The following is an 18,238-nucleotide window of genomic DNA, read 5'->3' on the forward strand; positions in this document are numbered from 1 at the left end:
AATTCAGTTTATATATATAGCGCCAATTCACAACACGTCGTCTCAAGACACTTTACGAAAAAACAGTGTAGTCAAATTAAATTTTTTATTCAAATTGGTTAGATAGTTTTTCTATCTACGGAAACCTAGCAGATTGCATTGAGTTAATGACTTGCAGTATTCACTCCTCCAGGATGAGCAGGTAGCGACATTGGACAGTTGCTTGCACTGACTTTGCAGCAATCCCTCTTTATCAGGATGAAACCTCCAGCACATCCAATCTGCCACGACCAACTGGGGGTTTCAGAGGAAACAGAGAAGCACTGAACCAGAGGTACTTTCTATGTGAAAGAAAAGTAAAACCTTTAACGCAGTTGTAGCTCCTTTAGTGGATTATCTAGGAGAGAAGCATAGAAGATAAACTTTGAGACAATTTTCAAGTCTATTGGATGAAAGAAAGCTCATGGTTAGTTGCAGTAAAAGCTAAGCCAATAGCTATGTCTTAGAGAGAGACAGGGTTAAAAACTGAAACAGGGAGAGCAACATTTGTGTTTTTAAACAGATCAAAGTGGGGATCAGGTTCTGATCCAATCAGAACCCCAATCACAGCATTTTTTGAGGATCAGTATCAGGAGCCCCTGATGAAACTTAGCTGCCAATACGTGTTGTGGTTCTACTGTGTAGTTATGTCAGGTGCAAAAGAGGTGTGAGCGTATTTTGTGCTACTAATTTTTAACAATAACAGTGTATTTGCTTGTACACAGCTTGTGAAACTTTGGACTAGTTCACATATATTATTATGTGGACTGAATATGGAAGCATTTTTCATCCCTCACTGGCGTTAACTCAGAGAGATGGAGTAGCTCCCTCTGTGTGTGTCGGGTGACGGTGTTCTGTCTGCTGCACTCACATACCAGCACAATATTTTCCTCTTTCAACTCTAATAAGACAAAAGACAAAGAATTTGACACTTTTTTTTCCTCAGGCTAAAATGTTTATATGTAAGCAGACTGTACCAACGTAGAGGCTATTTCCTTCGCAGTGCAATTTGAGGAGCAAATCCTACTTTGCAACTGCTTTGTGAATGAAATGGATGCTCTGGTTTGTATGTTTTGTACTGTGAAAAATGTGTATAAATCTTAAGGAAATCAGCATTTACGTTTTTAAACATCTTAATTTATTGTTTTTTCCTTAAAATGTTTTCAAGGCCATAGAAAAAAAAAGATATTGGCATACATTGCTCCAAAACCTGCACACATTTACTGCATTTGTGTGTTATCAAAATGCAACGTCAACCTTCAAATAATCATGTACAGTTATGCACTCAATACTTGGTCGGGAATCCTTTGGCAGAAATGACGGCTTCAATGCGGCGTGGCATGGAGGCAATCAGCCTGTGGCACTGCTGAGGTCTTATGGAGACCCAGGATGCTTCTATAGCGGCCTTTAGCTCATCCAGAGTGTTGGGTCTTGAGTCTCTCAACGTTCTCTTCACAATATCCCACAGATTCTCTATGGGGTTCAGGTCAGGAGAGTTGGCAGGCCAATTGAGCACAGTGATACCATGGTCAGTAAACCATTTACCATTGGTTTTGGCACTGTGAGCAGGTGCCAGGTTGTGCTGAAAAATGAAATCTTCATCTCCATAAAGCTTTTCAGCAGATGGAAGCATGAAGTGCTCCAAAATCTCCTGATAGCTAGCTGCATTGACCCTGCCCTTGATAAAACACAGTGGACCAACACCAGCAGCTGACACGGCACTCCAGACCATCACTGACTGTGGGTACTTGACACTGGACTTCTGGCATTTTGGCATTTCCTTCTCCCCAGTCTTCCTCCAGACTCTGGCACCTTGATTTCCGAATGACATGCAGAATTTGCTTTCATCCGAAAAAAGTACTTTGGACCACTGAGCAACAGTCCAGTGCTGCTTCTCTGTAGCCCAGGTCAGGCGCTTCTGCCGCTGTTTCTGGTTCAAAAGTGGCTTGACCTGGGGAATGCGGCACCTGTAGCCCATTTCCTGCACACGCCTGTGCACGGTGGCTCTGGATGTTTCTACTCCAGACTCAGTCCACTGCTTCCGCAGGTCCCCCAAGGTCTGGAATCGGCCCTTCTCCACAATCTTCCTCAGGGTCCGGTCACCTCTTCTCGTTGTGCAGCGTTTTCTGCCACACTTTTTCCTTCCCACAGACTTCCCACTGAGGTGCCTTGATACAGCACTCTGGGAACAGCCTATTCGTTCAGAAATGTCTTTCTGTGTCTTACCCTCTTGCTTGAGGGTGTCAATAGTGGCCTTCTGGACAGCAGTCAGGTCGGCAGTCTTACCCATGATTGGGGTTTTGAGTGATGAACCAGGCTGGGAGCTTTAAAGGCCTCAGGAATCTTTTGCAGGTGTTTAGAGTTAACTCGTTGATTCAGATGATTAGGTTCATAGCTCGTTTAGAGACCCTTTTAATGATATGCTAATTTTGTGAAATAGGAATTTTGGGTTTTCATGAGCTGTATGCCAAAATCATCCGTATTAAGACAATAAAAGACCTGAAATATTTCAGTTAGTGTGCAATGAATCTAAAATATATGAATGTTAAATTTTCTTCATGACATTATGGAAAATAATGAACTTTATCACAATATGCTAATATTTTGAGAAGGACCTGTATAATTTCTATGGGGAAGGTGCAAATTTCAGCTTATGATGTGAATCTAATAACCCAACAGAACAAAAACAGAGCTATTACTTTTTCATCTTTTCATCTTGGTCTTTCAGCTCTAAAAAGATAAGTGAAAAAAAAAATCTTAGAAAACAAGATGAAGAATGCTCTGTACAAAATGAAGGTGAAGGATCTGAACTTGTTGTATAGGACTGCAATGCAATCTCAGCTCACCTGATAAATCAACAGAAGTTTGCATACGGGTCACAGAGAGGTTCTGTCACACCCTCACATGACCAAAACTCCTGATAATGTCCAGAAAGATTGTCAGAAGGTAACAGATCACCAGCCTCCAGAGGCAGAGATAGCTCAACTCTTCTAAAAACGTTTCTTCCTTCAGCTGCTAACTGATCGGAAATTGTGGGACAAATCCACTTGAACATGTGTTTCTTTCCGTAAAAAGGTTTCTTTGCTGTTTGCAATTGTCTTGAAAATCTTTTCACATAATTATCTCTGTGTGAAGATTTTCCAAAGTTTCTAAAATCACACTGGATGGGACAAAATATATCCTCATTCACATTAATTCTACACTGGGTTTCTGTGCCTTTGGGTTGGATGAATGCAAATTTCTGAAAATGTTGCTAAATCTAACAATGTATTAATTTATTCATTATAAACAGTAAATTATTACAAGTATTTATATTTAGTACAATACAGTCATATTCAATAAATTAAAATATCTGTTTTGATGAAACTCGTTTATTAGATAAAAGCAACTTTTGAAAATAACCTTTGGGCAAGTTTTAAACATATTTTTTCACAAAGCCCACATTTCTTCATTACAAATGTTTCTTATTGGTCTGATGTAATATACTAACCTTAATTGCGGTGTTTTAATTAGTGAGAAATCAAGATAAATAAAAGCTTTAAAACATCAGTGTGTTACTCAATTTACAAATGAACTTTTTACTTATATTTTCAATTGAATATTACTGTACATTCATATTTCTAATTTTGGCTGACCAAACCCTTTGAGCAACATATACAGATCCATTGTTTTTAAACTTTTTTTTTGTTACATTATTTAGGGTTATTCAATTTTTGTAGTTTTTAAACTCAATCTTTTTTTCTCACTGTCTAACTTTAACGGTGTCTCATGGTGTCAGAGAAGGTTTTATGTCTTTTTATAATGTACGTAAATATCTGGTTTCAACTGTATTTTCTATCAATCCTTGCACATGTCTGTAGTTCTGATCATTTTGTTCCCCTGTTTTACAATATGTAAAATATGTGGAATGACAACATGCATTTTTAATTGAAATAACATTTTGTTTTGAGTTGTTAATATTTGAACTTTAACGAGTTCTGTTTTAAAAATAAGAAAACATTTGTATGTGCTCCTCTGTAAGCGATTCTCCTTGGTTAGTCCTGGCAGCAAGAGGTGGCATCCCTCCTCGCTGGGTTCAGTTTCTACTTTTGGACATGCACTAAACTTTTCCTTGCTTACTGATGTGGGCTAAATAGTATAAACAAGTGGTTAACGACACACGTCTACCTTCTTTAGACGTCTTTGGTGAGAAAATCAAGAAGGAAATAGGAAGAATTGTCAGAGTAAATTTATAGATTCAAGCCACAAATACTAACTAAGAATGTACTTGCCAATGTAGAAAAAACAAACTCACCCAGCAGCTGTGGTCATCCTGACCCTGCAAAGTTCCCCAGTTTATTCAGACCAGCTGTATAAACACTATGTCATTCAGTCAGGTGTAGAGTTAAAGCACCTGTCCATAGACTTGCTGAGCGAGAAAAGCTGAGAAAATTTGCATTTTTTTGTTTTTATGCTTCTAGGCTACACAAAGTCTCAAAACCCACCAGGGGCACCATTAGAATGTTTCCCAAGGGCTGGCTAGCTGGCGAATGGGTGGGGTTGGTTAAGTTTTGGTGGGTCCACTTCTGGGTGGACCAATAAGTCCAAAAACAATTTAAGTCCAATAAATTTAAGTCCAATAACAAAAACATTTCCAGGATTAAAAAAAATGCCAAATGGTCAGTTAGTTATAATTTCTAAGTAACTACGTCCAAAAACTCATCTGATTTGATATGTTGGAACATGCTGTTCTTTAGCCCAAGCAAAGTTCAGGGCTGATGATTTTTAAATGCTGTAACAGATAAATATGTGATCTTGTTATCAAAAGTGTGCTATGAAGGAGAAAACCAACACAGACGTTAATATAAGATAATGATATCATTTAACATGCACAGTGGAACAGTTGTTAGCACTGTCACCTTGCAGTAAGAGCGTTGATAGTTCAAATCCCAGCCTGGGTCTATCTGCAAGGAGTTTGAATGGTCTCATTGTGCATTCTTGGGTTCTTTCCGGGTACCCTGACTTCCTCCCATGGGCCAAAACATGAGATTAATTGGTCTCTGTTAATTGAAGTGAGTGTGTGTGGATGATTGTTCTGACCACTCGAGATGGGCACCAAATCCTCCCCACCACCGCCATGACCCTTCATCCCTGAGCGATTATAGACAATGAATGCATGGATGGATGGATGGATGTTGTAACTACACAAGGCTTATAATTTCTTGGCTTAGCCTTTCTTGTATTCAATTTGTGCAATCAAGATATTATGCATGTAAGACTGTCTGTCAAAAGGTTTAGGCAGCAAATGTTTACTGGTGCCCATTGCCCCTGCTGGTCCCCCCTTGGTAGCGCCACTGTGTCTAAAAGTAAACTAACTTTTTAATACAAATGTGTGGCTAGACAATATTCTGGTGGATTAAAAACTGCTGATAGGGACTGTTTTGGTTTGTGCTGTCTTTACAGTATTTCTGCCTTGATACATTCAGGTAAACCCAACATTATTCATATCTTTGAGAGATTTAGATTTAAAATGATTTTGTTTTAACCAAAACGTTTGTTTCTGTTAGAAAATGAGACAGGGCCTTAATCAAAAGGTAATAAAGCAATGTAAAAAAGTTTGAAGAAATAACTAAAAAAAAAAAAAAAAAAAAAATTAATAAAACGTTTAAAATTGATCTAAACTGGCCTCAATAAAAAATGGGAGAATCTTTATTGGCAGTAATCAAACCCTTCTTATAATTGCTTACCAGCATTTTGTTTGTTTCTTCTGGTATTTTGATGGTTGATCTTTGGTGATGAGCCCCAAGTCTCTGAGGTTGGAAGGCCTCCTTACAATGACCCTTATCTTTAGCTTCTTCCCCAGATTCTCTATCAGAACAAAGTCGGGACCCCAATTGGGCCACCTTACTTCCAGTCATTTAAAGCATGTTGTTAAAGTTAAATGGATAAATAAATAAATCCATCAGGGGAAGTAGTAATAATCCATCTGTCCATTTACTTCTTGCTTTTTGAGCTCTTTAAAAACAGAAGTCATTTGTAGGTTTATTCGTGTCATGCATCACATCCTACTTTTACCCATTTACAGTTCATCTAGAGGGAGTGGTCTTTTTATGAAATGTTGTGAAGCTAATTTGAAAGGATTAACCTGATGGTAGCGTTTAGCACATCCATTTAGTTTAACATGTCATCATCTTGCTTATGTTGGAGTTTGACACATATAAATGTGCTCAAACCTCACAATTTAAGGTAAATGAGGAAGTCATTTGTCAGTGGAACTTTTCTGAGCGTTGACCACCAAAGTTGAGTATGACACAGAACATGGGGTAAATTTTCCAGCTCTCTTTTGGTGCCTGTCAGGATTCATTTGAGTCTGGCATCTAGCTGAAAAACTCTGTGTTTTTATTTCCATGTGCTAACTGTAATTGAGGTGTGGGATGGTGCAACTCTGGTAGTAAACTGAAATGTGTGCCTCTGAAAGTCAAAAGGGGAAAAAGCAGGATGTCAGATTGAATTGTGAAGATGTTACTATGTTAAATGTTTATCTTCTAAATAATAAATGCCTATTTGTTTCTTATAAAACAATGTGACCAACCATAACAACACCTTGAAAAATACTTCTTAAAAATATTTAACATGTCAACATTACAACCACAAAATTTAGAGTATTTAATTTGTAGTTTATGTGATAGACCAACACGAATTAGAGCATACCTTTGAAGTATAAGTAAATAATACAAGGTTTTAAAGAAGTTTTACAAATTCATTCTATCTATCTATCTATCTATCTATCTATCTATCTATCTATCTATCTATCTATCTATCTATCTATCTATCTATCTATCTATCTATCTATCTATCTATCTATCTATCTATCTATCTATCTATCTATCTATCTATCTATCTATCTATCTATCTATCTATCTATCTATCTATCTATCTATCTATCTATCTATCTATCTATCTATCTATCTATCTATCTATCTATCTATCTATCTATCTATCTATCTATCTATCTATCTATCTATCTATCTATCTATCTATCTATCTATCTATCTATCTATCTATCTATCTATCTATCTATCTATCTATCTATCTATCTATCTATCTATCTATCTATCTATCTATCTATCTATCTATCTATCTATCTATCTATCTATCTATCTATCTATCTATCTATCTATCTATCTATCTATCTATCTATCTATCTAAAATCCAGCTTCAATAAAAAGCCATAAGAGTCATCACAGAAATATAAAAAAAATAAATGAGTTGAGCAACATTTGACTTCTTCCATTGCTCTTATACTGTATATCACATTAAATATGTCATGTAATAATGACTAGGATTAAAACCAGTAGCAGCGGTTTGTTGATATAAACAATTATTACAGTTGACATTTGACAACAGAATTTGAAAAGAAAATTATTCTCTTCAATCCAATCTGTTTTGCTTTCTCTCTGTCATTCTCATCTCTCTTTTTTGTCCATCATTCTCTCCTCTCTTTCATATGTCTGTCATCCTTATGCTCTCCCTGGTTCTCATTCTCTCATCTCTTTATGTCTCTCATCCTCATGTTTCAAGGGTACTAAAAACCAGTATATTCTTGTGAAGGAAACGCAGCTCTGATTTTTGAAACAGTGCACGCAGGGTGAATTCTTAGCCATATCTGCATAGTCAGAAGTATATGAATCTCTTTTGTTTCAGATAAGGAATGTAGACCCTGTAATGAAAACTAAGAATAGCGAAAAACCTATACAATTTTAGGAAATACGTCTGAAAATGACAAAAAAAACGACTGCATCATAATGATACTGAACAGATATACAATAGGATCACACAGACATAAATAATAAGACTGCAACATGTTTTAGTGCTTTAATAAACAAATGTACTGCATTTGCAAACCAGACAAAATCCGCTAAAGATGCAAATAATGCAACTACTAAATTTTGATCCGGTCAGTTGATTTTACAAATTTTAATTGTTGCAGGTCATTTGTTGTTAGGAATAAGTCACTTACTGATGGTTCACTGTCCCCAGTCTGACCTTCTTCCTGGAGATATTCATCTATTCGGGCAGTTGGCCTAGAATCCGTCATGCAGGGTGATGCAGATCATGTCTGCTTACTGCAGTCTGAAGGGGAAGACATGTATCTCCTGGCAACAGATGCTCTTACACTGTGTCTGCACATGGGACACAGTGTCCGCATGTATACCTGCAGCAGAAATAGTGTAATTGAGGAACAGGCCGCATATTCAGTGTGACATTTATCACAAAAAGAGGCACCTACACTTCAATACGAACATATTTATACACATATCTGTTAGCTGCTCCATGCTAATGGGCCGTATGCTAATCGATGAAATACAGCATTGCTCTTCAAATTAGCAGAATAGAAATTCTGATCAATGCACTAAATTCACAGATAGTAAATTATAACCAAATTATAAAAATTATAACCTCTGAATAGCAATTTTAACAAATCATTGAACAATATGCGTTTAATCCTAACCAGTCTGACAGTGGGGGTAAAACCTAAAAAAGAAATGCTATGAAGAACATGTTCAGAAGAAAACTTAGAAATCATCCCATTATCACTTTATAGTAAGAAAAAATGAGGAGCCCCTGAAAAGGCCCTTGGGAGCCATCTTTACTAAAAGGGGATCACTTTCTGTTGTACTACATGCTGTATCACAGGGTAAACCCAGGGGGAAACATCTGTGTGGGGATCAGGACATGTGGTGGGGCAACTGAACAGCAGGTCAGAGCGGATTGGAAAAGTAACAACCACTTCTGAGTGGTGGTGCTACAAATTTCCTCAATTGTGCAGTTTCCAAATAACCTCACCACTCAATTACAGTGCCCTGTCAATTATTTATACCCTTTCAACCAATATGGCTTGATACAACTACAAGCTTTGATTAATTTGGAGGGAGGGGGGAGGGGATTTATGTGACACAAAGTGTATAATTGTGAAGTTGACAAAAACATGATATGATGTTTTCAAAATCTGAGCTTTGTGGCATGCATTTATATTCATCACTGCATGTGGAAGAAGGTTATGGTCTACATACAAAACCCTAGTTGTGGCAGAGAACTAACACTGCCCATCCCATTGAACACAACATCTAAACTGTGCAAACATGGTGGTGGTGGCATCATGTTGTGTAGGGGCTTTTCCTCAGCAGGGAAATTTTAAGGTGGACAGACTTAATAGGGTTTTATTTGGTTTTGTTTTATTTGGTCAGAGCTTTATTTGGTCCGTTTAACAAATATTTATTTGATTTATTTGATTAGAAATGGAGAAATCAAATTGTTTGCTCTGCCGGTTCAAGGATAATAATCATTATATGCATTAAGTTTAACTTAAGGCAGATTGAGGTTGAATTTCTATGCTGTCTTAACAGTTTTCAAAGATAAATTAAAACATTTCTAAAGCAACAAGTTAGATGTCTCTGAATATTCTTCTGTCAAACTAAGCAAGTCTTTCATTTGGTTTCATCAGACCTTATAATCTCTGTGTTGTACAGTATTATCAAGTACAGTATTATGGCCTTATGTTAAGAAGTCCTCTAGTAGGAGACTCTTTTCTGATTCCGTCTTATTAAAGATGTTTGTCGTTGCTTTATGGAATAGTTGTAATGTTAGGTTTCTGATATTTAAGCTCTGAAAAGGTTTAGAAGTCAGCAGGGTCAAAAAGAGGCCCAGAGAGTTACAGTATAATTCACAGAACTGATAATAAGGAAGAGCTGTGCAGTTTCAATTTGTTGGACTGGTTTGGGTCCAGGCCAGGCTGTGAAACAGCTCTGTGACAGATCTGTGGTGCTACATCACGGTTTTAGCGGAACAGCACAGCGTAGGCATGCTGTTGCCCGAATATGACACACACCGCTAAAGCAGTGTAAGAATCTGTTATTCAACCAGATGGGAATTTTCTGTGCCCACGATGTTGATGAATGTCGTGATCAAGCATTTCTTTGGACAAAGTGGGAAGTTACCGTTTTACACAGAGGGATCATATGATTTAAATGCACAGGATGCCACAAGCTGTGCTAATGGACATTACCACCACTCTTGTTTAGAAGTTCAGCTGGCAGTGCCTGGTGTTAATCTGCCGTGAACAAGCCTGCATTATGCCAAGAATGCAGCTGAAGTGAAACAGGTGGTCTACAGACTTTCTGTCATTCTGCTTCGAATGTGGCTTCTTCAGCTGGACAGCTTACAATGCTTGTTTTTATTTTAATTGTAACATATATTGGTTTGAGTTGCATTCAAAACTTAGAAATTATTGTATACAATTAAAGACCTTTTAGGGCTGCACATATTGTGGTGTGCTTGGAGATGGAAGCTGACATTAAAGAACTATACTCCTGCTGTCTTTTACGATTCATGTTTGCTCCTAGGATAACAATATGGGTTCGTTGCAACTACAAGTTAAGACGCATCCTGTACAACCGATGGCTGATATAGAAAAGTCTTGATATTGACTGACTCCTCACAACCCAGTCCCATTCCAAATTGTGTAATACCCACATTTGTCCACAGGGCAAAACGTAGCCATTTCACTAAAAGAGCTCTAGCAGTGCTGCCAGCTAAGTTCTAAAAACATATGCTAAGATAAAAAAGGTTCATCAATATAAAGACAAAAACAGTAGAATCTTTCCCCAGTAGCATATCACCCACAGCCACTACAGCTTCTTTTTTGATGGACCCCCTCCTCAGCAGTCTGGGGCCATTGTGCTCAGATGGGGGCATGGATGGAGGAAACAACAACCGTGTCTGCCATCTTTGCATCATCGCTGGACATGTTTCCCTGCAATGGACTGGCGATCTGTCCAGGGTGTACCCTGCCTCTCGCCCATAGACTGCTGGAGATAGGCACCAGCTCCCCCGCGACCCACTATGGAATAAGCGGTAGAAAATGACTGACTGACTGACTGAGCTCTAGCAGTGCTGCCAGCTAAGTTTGCTGACCATCGCTAAAATTATAAAATCATCCCCTATTTAACAACTAAATGTATAAAACTAAAACAAAGCAGCTTATTTTTAGTAGTCAGCTAAATCAAGCACATCAAGTTGTTACGTTTCTCATTAATCCAAACAGTGAAACTATCACTCATTGGTCGTAAATCACAGGTGTCAATTATGAGTGTTCATAAATGATTTCCATAACAACCTGAGTAAAGGCTCTTCTATTAAAAAAAATATTAAGAACATTTGTTTTAATGTTTCTCAAAGAAATTGTTATATGTTACAAAGTACGTGACAAAAACTCTCTTACTCATTACATCTTGTTTTCATGCTACCTAAATAAATACAAACAAATACAGCCTTAAATAGAAATGTAAACTCCCTTGCTTGTTGCCGCTAGTGCATTAGATGACTGACAAATGTTCTCCCCCATTAGGCTTGCTCTGGCTGTATTTGCTCTGCTGGTAACATTCTGGACAATGTCTTTTTGCATGAAAATGACTCAGTAAAAACAAAACATTTAGAGGTCCAAAAACAGCTTCTTTGGGTAGAAGGAAGGGCAAACCCTAATCCAAACCTCCAGGGTGCAGAGCTAGTTAGTAAAGTTTAGAAGGGCAAAAAGCTGGCACATTTCTCAACACATTCTAAAGTTGAATACATAACACCTCATGCTTAAATTGGTTTATGCCTTCAAAAAGACGATATTTGGTTGATTTTTGTTAACTTGAATCAGGAAAACTTGTTTTTTGCCATCTTTGTCTTAAACTAACTGGCCAGATATAGTTTCATATTATATGAAAATCTGTACCAATATTTTTTTCCTTCTTGAAATTGTTCAAAGGTTTTAAAAAAAGTCATATTTATCTTTTTAATACAAAACATGAATCAGAATCTTTCTAAACCTATGAATAATCTCAATATTTTCAGTTCTCCAGCCCATGTCCATAACATGTAATTACTTTGTCCATCATGAATATGCATAAATATTTCAAAGGTATTAAATTTAGTTCATTCATTTAGCACCATTTCACAACAAGTGTTGTCTCCAGGCACTTAACAGGACAAACAGGGCCAATTGTCTACTCAAACATAAAAAAGACAAATTTTTGCTGAGAACCTTTAATGTAAATACTTTTTGAGTCACCTGGACCTCTTTTTAAAGAATGGAAGTGATGTTTTTCCTGTGAGATTGTATTGACTACATGACTATCAAATTAACATCTTTATTATATTTAAAGCAAAGCACTAAGTTTATAAAGCAGTACAAACACAATTAACTGACAGAACACTGAAATATTGTATGAGCTGAGTCAGAAAGTATTTAGAATTTAATGATTTATTTTGGTTTTACTTTTAGTCCAGATCATCATTTTATTATCAGACAAAGAGAACCAGTGTAAATACAAAAAATTGTTTCTAAATAATTATTCAATCTATTAAGGAAAAAAACAATCGAAAGCAACTTGATCCAGTGTGAAAATAAAATTGTGGCACTTAATAAATCATGAATTAACTAAATTTGCTCTGTTTCACTAGCCACACAAAGGCCTGATTACTGTCTAACCTGTACAATCAAGAAATTACTTAAATAGAGCTAAGCTCCCTTATAGGAGTTGTTGCAGCCAAGTGTGCCAGTTATTAAAATCAATTATTAGGTTTAGATTAATTTTCTTACACTGAGCCAGATTTGTTTAGCTATCTGAGGGCAAATACCTTTTAATGGCACAATGTCTTTGAAAAACAAAAAGCTCACCTGCAAAAACTCTAGTTGAAACAAAGTATATCTTGCTGTCTGAAAAAATGAAAACTGCATATCATTCGTGAATCAACTGGAACAATCTCAACACTAACATGGTGTAGCACAGTATGCTATTTAACTGCATTTTAAAGCTAGCAAGTGTTCAAACATATACATGTCATTTTATATCTGACTGAGCCACCGTATCACCAAATGCCTTCTCTTTAATGACTTGTATCAGGTACAAAAACAATCCTATTTATGATGCTTTGTTGCCATACTTTTTTCAAATGTACATGAGACATCACTAGACTTGATACACAAATATACTGTTTTTTTGCACTTCTAGCTTGTATTTTGTTTGTTTGTTTACATAATCCTGGTGGATTGGGAAAATGCCAAACTTTTATATAAGACAATTTTAATTTATTTAATGGCACATATGTTCTATACATTCAGATGCACTGCGTAAAAAATAAACCAATAAAAATACCACTGCCCAATGCCAGACCCAGTGCCTGCAGCTTTGTGTCGATGCCTCAGAACAGCAAGTTAAAGAGATATGTCTTTGGGCTACAACAACTATTAGAAGAGAAAGATGCTCGTCAGCATTCCATCATCTCAACACATCAGCACGTAGTTTAAAAAATAAAATGTGCAGTACCGCAAGTCAAAAGGAGAACATAAATATTATTGTCCATAAATTACTCCATTTATGCATGAAATAGTGCACACATTGTATCTTGAGAAGGGCTGACTCACTGTTATCATATATATCTTGGCTGCAGCAGGAAGTGTAATCCCGTGGATTTCCAGCAACTGACAGCAGCCTCTCTGTCTTCTTTAAGAGTCAGTGACACTGCATGCCATTATAGTGTGTTGTCTCTTTAATAAAATTTCACATTCTTTTAATTAAAGGTTAGAAAGTGACATCCCGTTTTATTTATTTTGATTAGTCGTTGAATAAAATGAATCTTGCTGAATCATCAGAAAGAGGTAAATTAATTATGACTACCAAAGCAAATGGTCCTCTGACCTGATAATACGAGAGGCAGAGATGAGTCCAGAAGGTGTGATTGTTATGTTGTGCAACCCCTATTCGGCCCTCTGACAGGATTCGTCAGGTGTCATTCAATGATTTCCAGACAGTATCTGCAGCCATGGCAGATCCAAGTCCTGGAGCAAAGCTTGAATGAAGAAGGAGGTCTGCTTTCCATAAACGTTCTGGTATCCAGTGAGGCAGCATCACTTCATGATCATAAATCGTCTGCTGGAAACCAAGGGTTCTGTCATATCCCGACATAACAAAGAAATTTCAAAATCAAAGGACAAGCTGGAGTTCCTTGTGACAGCTAAACATCAAAGGGGAAAAGCTTTCAGAATTTCCAGGGTTTCTGTTCAGTTTCTTGGTGGTTTTGCAATTGGAAAAGGCAGCTATAGAATGCCTGAAGGTCAACACAAGTTAAGTTGGTCCAAACAAAAAACAGCTTAACCCTTGAGATAAGAGTCAGTACTTAAAGGACATATATCTTTTATGATTTGGGGTTGTTTGGTTTTTGGTTTCTTGTTTTCCTTATATATTTTTCACTGCTCAAGTTTTGAATCATGCTTTTGTTTGTTATTTTTCTGGTCATGTTTTAGTCCTGTTCGTGTTTTGTCAAGTTTTGTTTGTATATTAGAGTCTCTGTTTTTGCCGCAGCCACGTTTTGTTCTGTCTGTCAATTAAGTTTATTCGGTTCACCTGTCCAGGTTAATCTGTCTCCTTGCTCCACCTGGTTTTCACTCCATATATACACACCTGTTCAGTTAGTTGTCGCGGAAACATTTCTCATGCTCATGCCTTGTTCTCAGATCATGTCTTGTTTTTTGCTCATGCCTGCCCGTTTGTTGTTTTGTTCCTGCCTCCTGCTGTGAGTGAGTTTTTTGTTATTAAATCTTTTGCACTTACCGTCACGATGCCTGCTCGTCTGCATTCTGGGGTCCAATATCTCACAAACTTTAACAATATCATCATATTTTATAGCTGGAAAAACTCAAAAAATCTTGAAAGCAGGAATTATATCTTGTAAGCTAATCATAATCTGCCTTTCCATAGATTTTAAAGTAATTTTACACTACTTTTACTGAAACAAAGAGAGCTTTTTGAGACACTAAATAAGGAGGGCACTATCATATATGGATGATTACGTAGTGTCTGTATCTGCGTCATTTGTAAATCTCTTGAAGTAATTACAAAATGGATTGTTTTCTTGACAGAAAAATATCTTTTTAATGGGAATATGTTGAACAGATGTGAGGCCGCTTGTTGAAAAAAGGAAATAGAGAGGGCTGTTTGCAGATCATCTACACAGGAAACATGGGTGAGCTCCATGAAAGTATACACAGCAAGATTTCTCCTTACCTGCAAAAAGAAGGATTATGAAACAATTGCTATGTTGGATTTGAGGTGAGGAATGTCCAATCTAAAGGATAAGGGGCCAACACAGTTGAAGCCACGGCTACAAATGATAGCTCAAGCAAAATCAACTGCCAGACCGTTGACACAAATGCATGAAGCATATATTATTGCATAATAAAATGCTTTCTTTTAGCTGTGATTATATGTAGCAGCTTTTTTTTCCACTGTGTCTGAGCCAAATGAAGGAGAGAACGTTTGACTACAGATGTCGTTTTAGTATTTGAACTTCCGTTCCTACGACATGTTTAGCATTAGCTTTGCATGACTTTTTAGGGCCAAACGACATATGAGAAAACTAACTGCAGGTGGACATACAAAGTTGGAGTGGTGTTACAGGTGATGTCCTCAGAATACCACTTTGACAACTACATTACATTTCCATAGTGAAACCCTCATGAGTAAAACATCAGCTGATTATGTGAAGAAAACTGAGACTTGCGCAATCACTGCATGGCCTGCTGATATAAAGTAATCTGGTTACACAGTTGTTTGAAGATATGGGGGTATTGACGCCCATGGGCAATAGAGTAACAATGCTAGTCAGTTTTTGTGTTTTGGATTATGGACATTGCCACAAGTAGACATTTCCTGCTGTGGAGATATATAGCGCAGAGTGCTTTTAAATCACTCTGAAGGATGCCAGTTTGCTAAGTCTCCAAGTCACTGCTCTCAAAAATCTTTCTCCTGACGTCCTTCCCCTCACTGGATAATCACCATGCAAATCTTCACTTTGCTATCCCTACGTTTGTCTTGAGTTGACATTGCAATATATTTTGTTGCCAGAGTTTCCGAATCCGGATTTATTGCCATCACTCTTCTGCGACCTTTGGCTAGGGCCGTACAATTAATCAACTTTGTATTTCATTTTCAGTTTCATCTCCAAACAATCACAAACACATTGTAACTGATACAAAAAATAAATTATTTAAATTCCTTTGCCACATTGTGCTTCCCCTATGATGTACAAAATGCAGATTTAGAAATCCACTCAAGAACCTAAATATTTTTAGTATTTGACCTTAAAATGTGGGTGTTTCTAGACAATATGGGAGCTTGTCCAACTTTTACAAAAATGTTTAGATTGAAAGATCAGTGATGAAGAGACTGCCTTGGTCTCCTCAGCTTCGTGTCTACTCAATAAATGCAGTGTGCTTCCAAATTCAATGAGTAATTGTTATTAAAAAAAAATTCTAATTTCAATTATGACCAAAATAATTGTGACATATAACTCAGCAGCCCTGCTCCCAGTTGCACTCTTTTGTTTATTACATATTTCTCAATTTCAGATATAAAAATTGCAATAACTATTGTGAGCTACAAGCCTAAAGACAATTGAATGGGAAAAAAGTGTTTAGAAATTATGCTTGACCTAAACAATCTGTGATATGGGGCTATTTGACACAATGTGATGGACCAATCTCCTTTATCTCTGGACCAGAGGTGGTGCAGCACTGAGGTCCCTGGCCTTCTCATTGCTTGTGCTGAGTCCAGCTCCAGTCCATGCGTGTAATGCTGTTTGTAATGAGAAATCTAAACAGGGAACAGCAGTGAGGCATGACAGGAATGTGTTTCCATTGGACGAGGCTCTGTACAAAAAAACCCAGAAGAATAATACGAAAAGGCAAAGATGAGTCCAGAAGGAGAGCTCACTCTGGCCAAAGCGGAAGACTAATGTTATTGTACATTTGCTGTCACTCTGCCAGTCCTCCCGCACCAATTGGTTCTTGGTCTTCCTACCAGCCTCCACCCTTCCATTCCTTCCCACTGCTTCTCCACAGTCTGTTTGCTCAGGTGGACAGTGACACAGTTTAGAGGGAGCTTCAGTCCCCCCAACCTCCTGCTCCTGGCTTGTGTCATCGGCTATGAGTCTGAAGTCGGAACTCCAACCAAGGTTCCCCTAGGGTGGGAGGGAGCAGGAAGTTGAGTGACAAACACAAGGAGGTAAAAACAAAGAACATGCAACACAAATGCAAAGAAATGAGCAGGATAAATAAGATTAAGAGGGAGAACATAAGATGTCGGAGAGATGAAGGAAAATCCAGACCACCCATTTTGAAAATTGGAGAGTGGTTGTGGTCTCTCGAAGCCGTTTTGGTTTATGGTCCAGTAAGGATTTCTTGAAACAGCTCTGTTTGCAGTTTATTTTATCATGCCACACTGTCTCAGAGCTCTCTGTCAGGAATCTCATTTTGCAAAGACTAATTACAGTGTAAACACTGCATTAAAGTGTGTAGGCCACTCCACTTCACTATTTACCCTTTCGTCTAAACAACTCTGACATCCTTTCATGGATTGATTTTCTTCATTGAAACCTCCTCGGCTGATGTTTATTTGTTTTGAAACTGGCACGCATTTCATGCTGAAAATGATGGATCCAGGTTTTAGGGAGAATAACAAAGCTCAGTTTGCAAGACAGAAGGTTTGGTCCCACCTGCGAATTGCAAAGTTCATTTCAATTCACAGCTGAGGAAAACCAGGTCTCTATAGGAATGAAAAAAAAAACAATGGCAATGTTTTAAAAAGAAAGCGTTGAAAGGCATTCAGCAGATGCAATGAACTTTTTAAAGAAAAGTTGCAATAAAGGCCTCTGGGGAAAAAAACTGGGTGCAAAACTAGAATCAGTTTTCTCATAAAAAAGACAACCAGGAAACTACTTCATTAGCACATGCTCGGGTGCTGAGGAGTGGTCACCCAGTATCAGTCACCTGCATAGCCGAGTCAGGGAACCTAATTGTGTCCACATGGTCCCAAAGGTCCGGAAGAAAAGGCTTTTTAAGGCCAACCAAGAGTTATGGCCTCCCAGATCTTTTAGTGTATAAAATAAACATGAGAACTGCTACTGCAGGCATGTTTATGTAAAATGTGTTAATGTTTGCATCCTCTATATGCTTTTGGTTCATTTCACAGAGCCTGTTTATGTTGCAGTGTATAGTTGGGATCTTATTAATAATCAGAATTCATGTATTTCTGAAATGACTCTGCAGGTTAATAATATATTTGCATGCATGTTTTCACAGAGATTGTAAGTTTTACTTGACTGCCAATTAATCATGGGTGTTCAAACTTTGTTACAT

At 37.5% G+C, this 18,238-nt stretch overlaps 1 long non-coding RNA gene across 2 annotated transcripts in view; it reads right to left on the minus strand.

Annotated features, from left to right (window-relative positions):
* Nucleotides 1-154: 154 nt before the first annotated feature.
* Nucleotides 155-18,238, minus strand: part of LOC124865527 — a 31,077-nt gene continuing 12,993 nt past the window's right edge. Inside the window, exons 3-4 of one of the 2 annotated variants that reach the window (XR_007037615.1) lie at nucleotides 8,018-8,212; nucleotides 155-273 (exon numbers count right to left, since the gene is read on the minus strand). This is a non-coding gene — a long non-coding RNA (uncharacterized LOC124865527). Of the gene's footprint in view, nucleotides 377-8,017; nucleotides 8,213-18,238 lie in introns of both variants that reach the window. The other variant, XR_007037616.1, reaches the window with a different exon arrangement.

This window comes from Girardinichthys multiradiatus, chromosome 3, assembly GCF_021462225.1.
Source record: "Girardinichthys multiradiatus isolate DD_20200921_A chromosome 3, DD_fGirMul_XY1, whole genome shotgun sequence".
NCBI lineage: Eukaryota > Metazoa > Chordata > Actinopteri > Cyprinodontiformes > Goodeidae > Girardinichthys > Girardinichthys multiradiatus.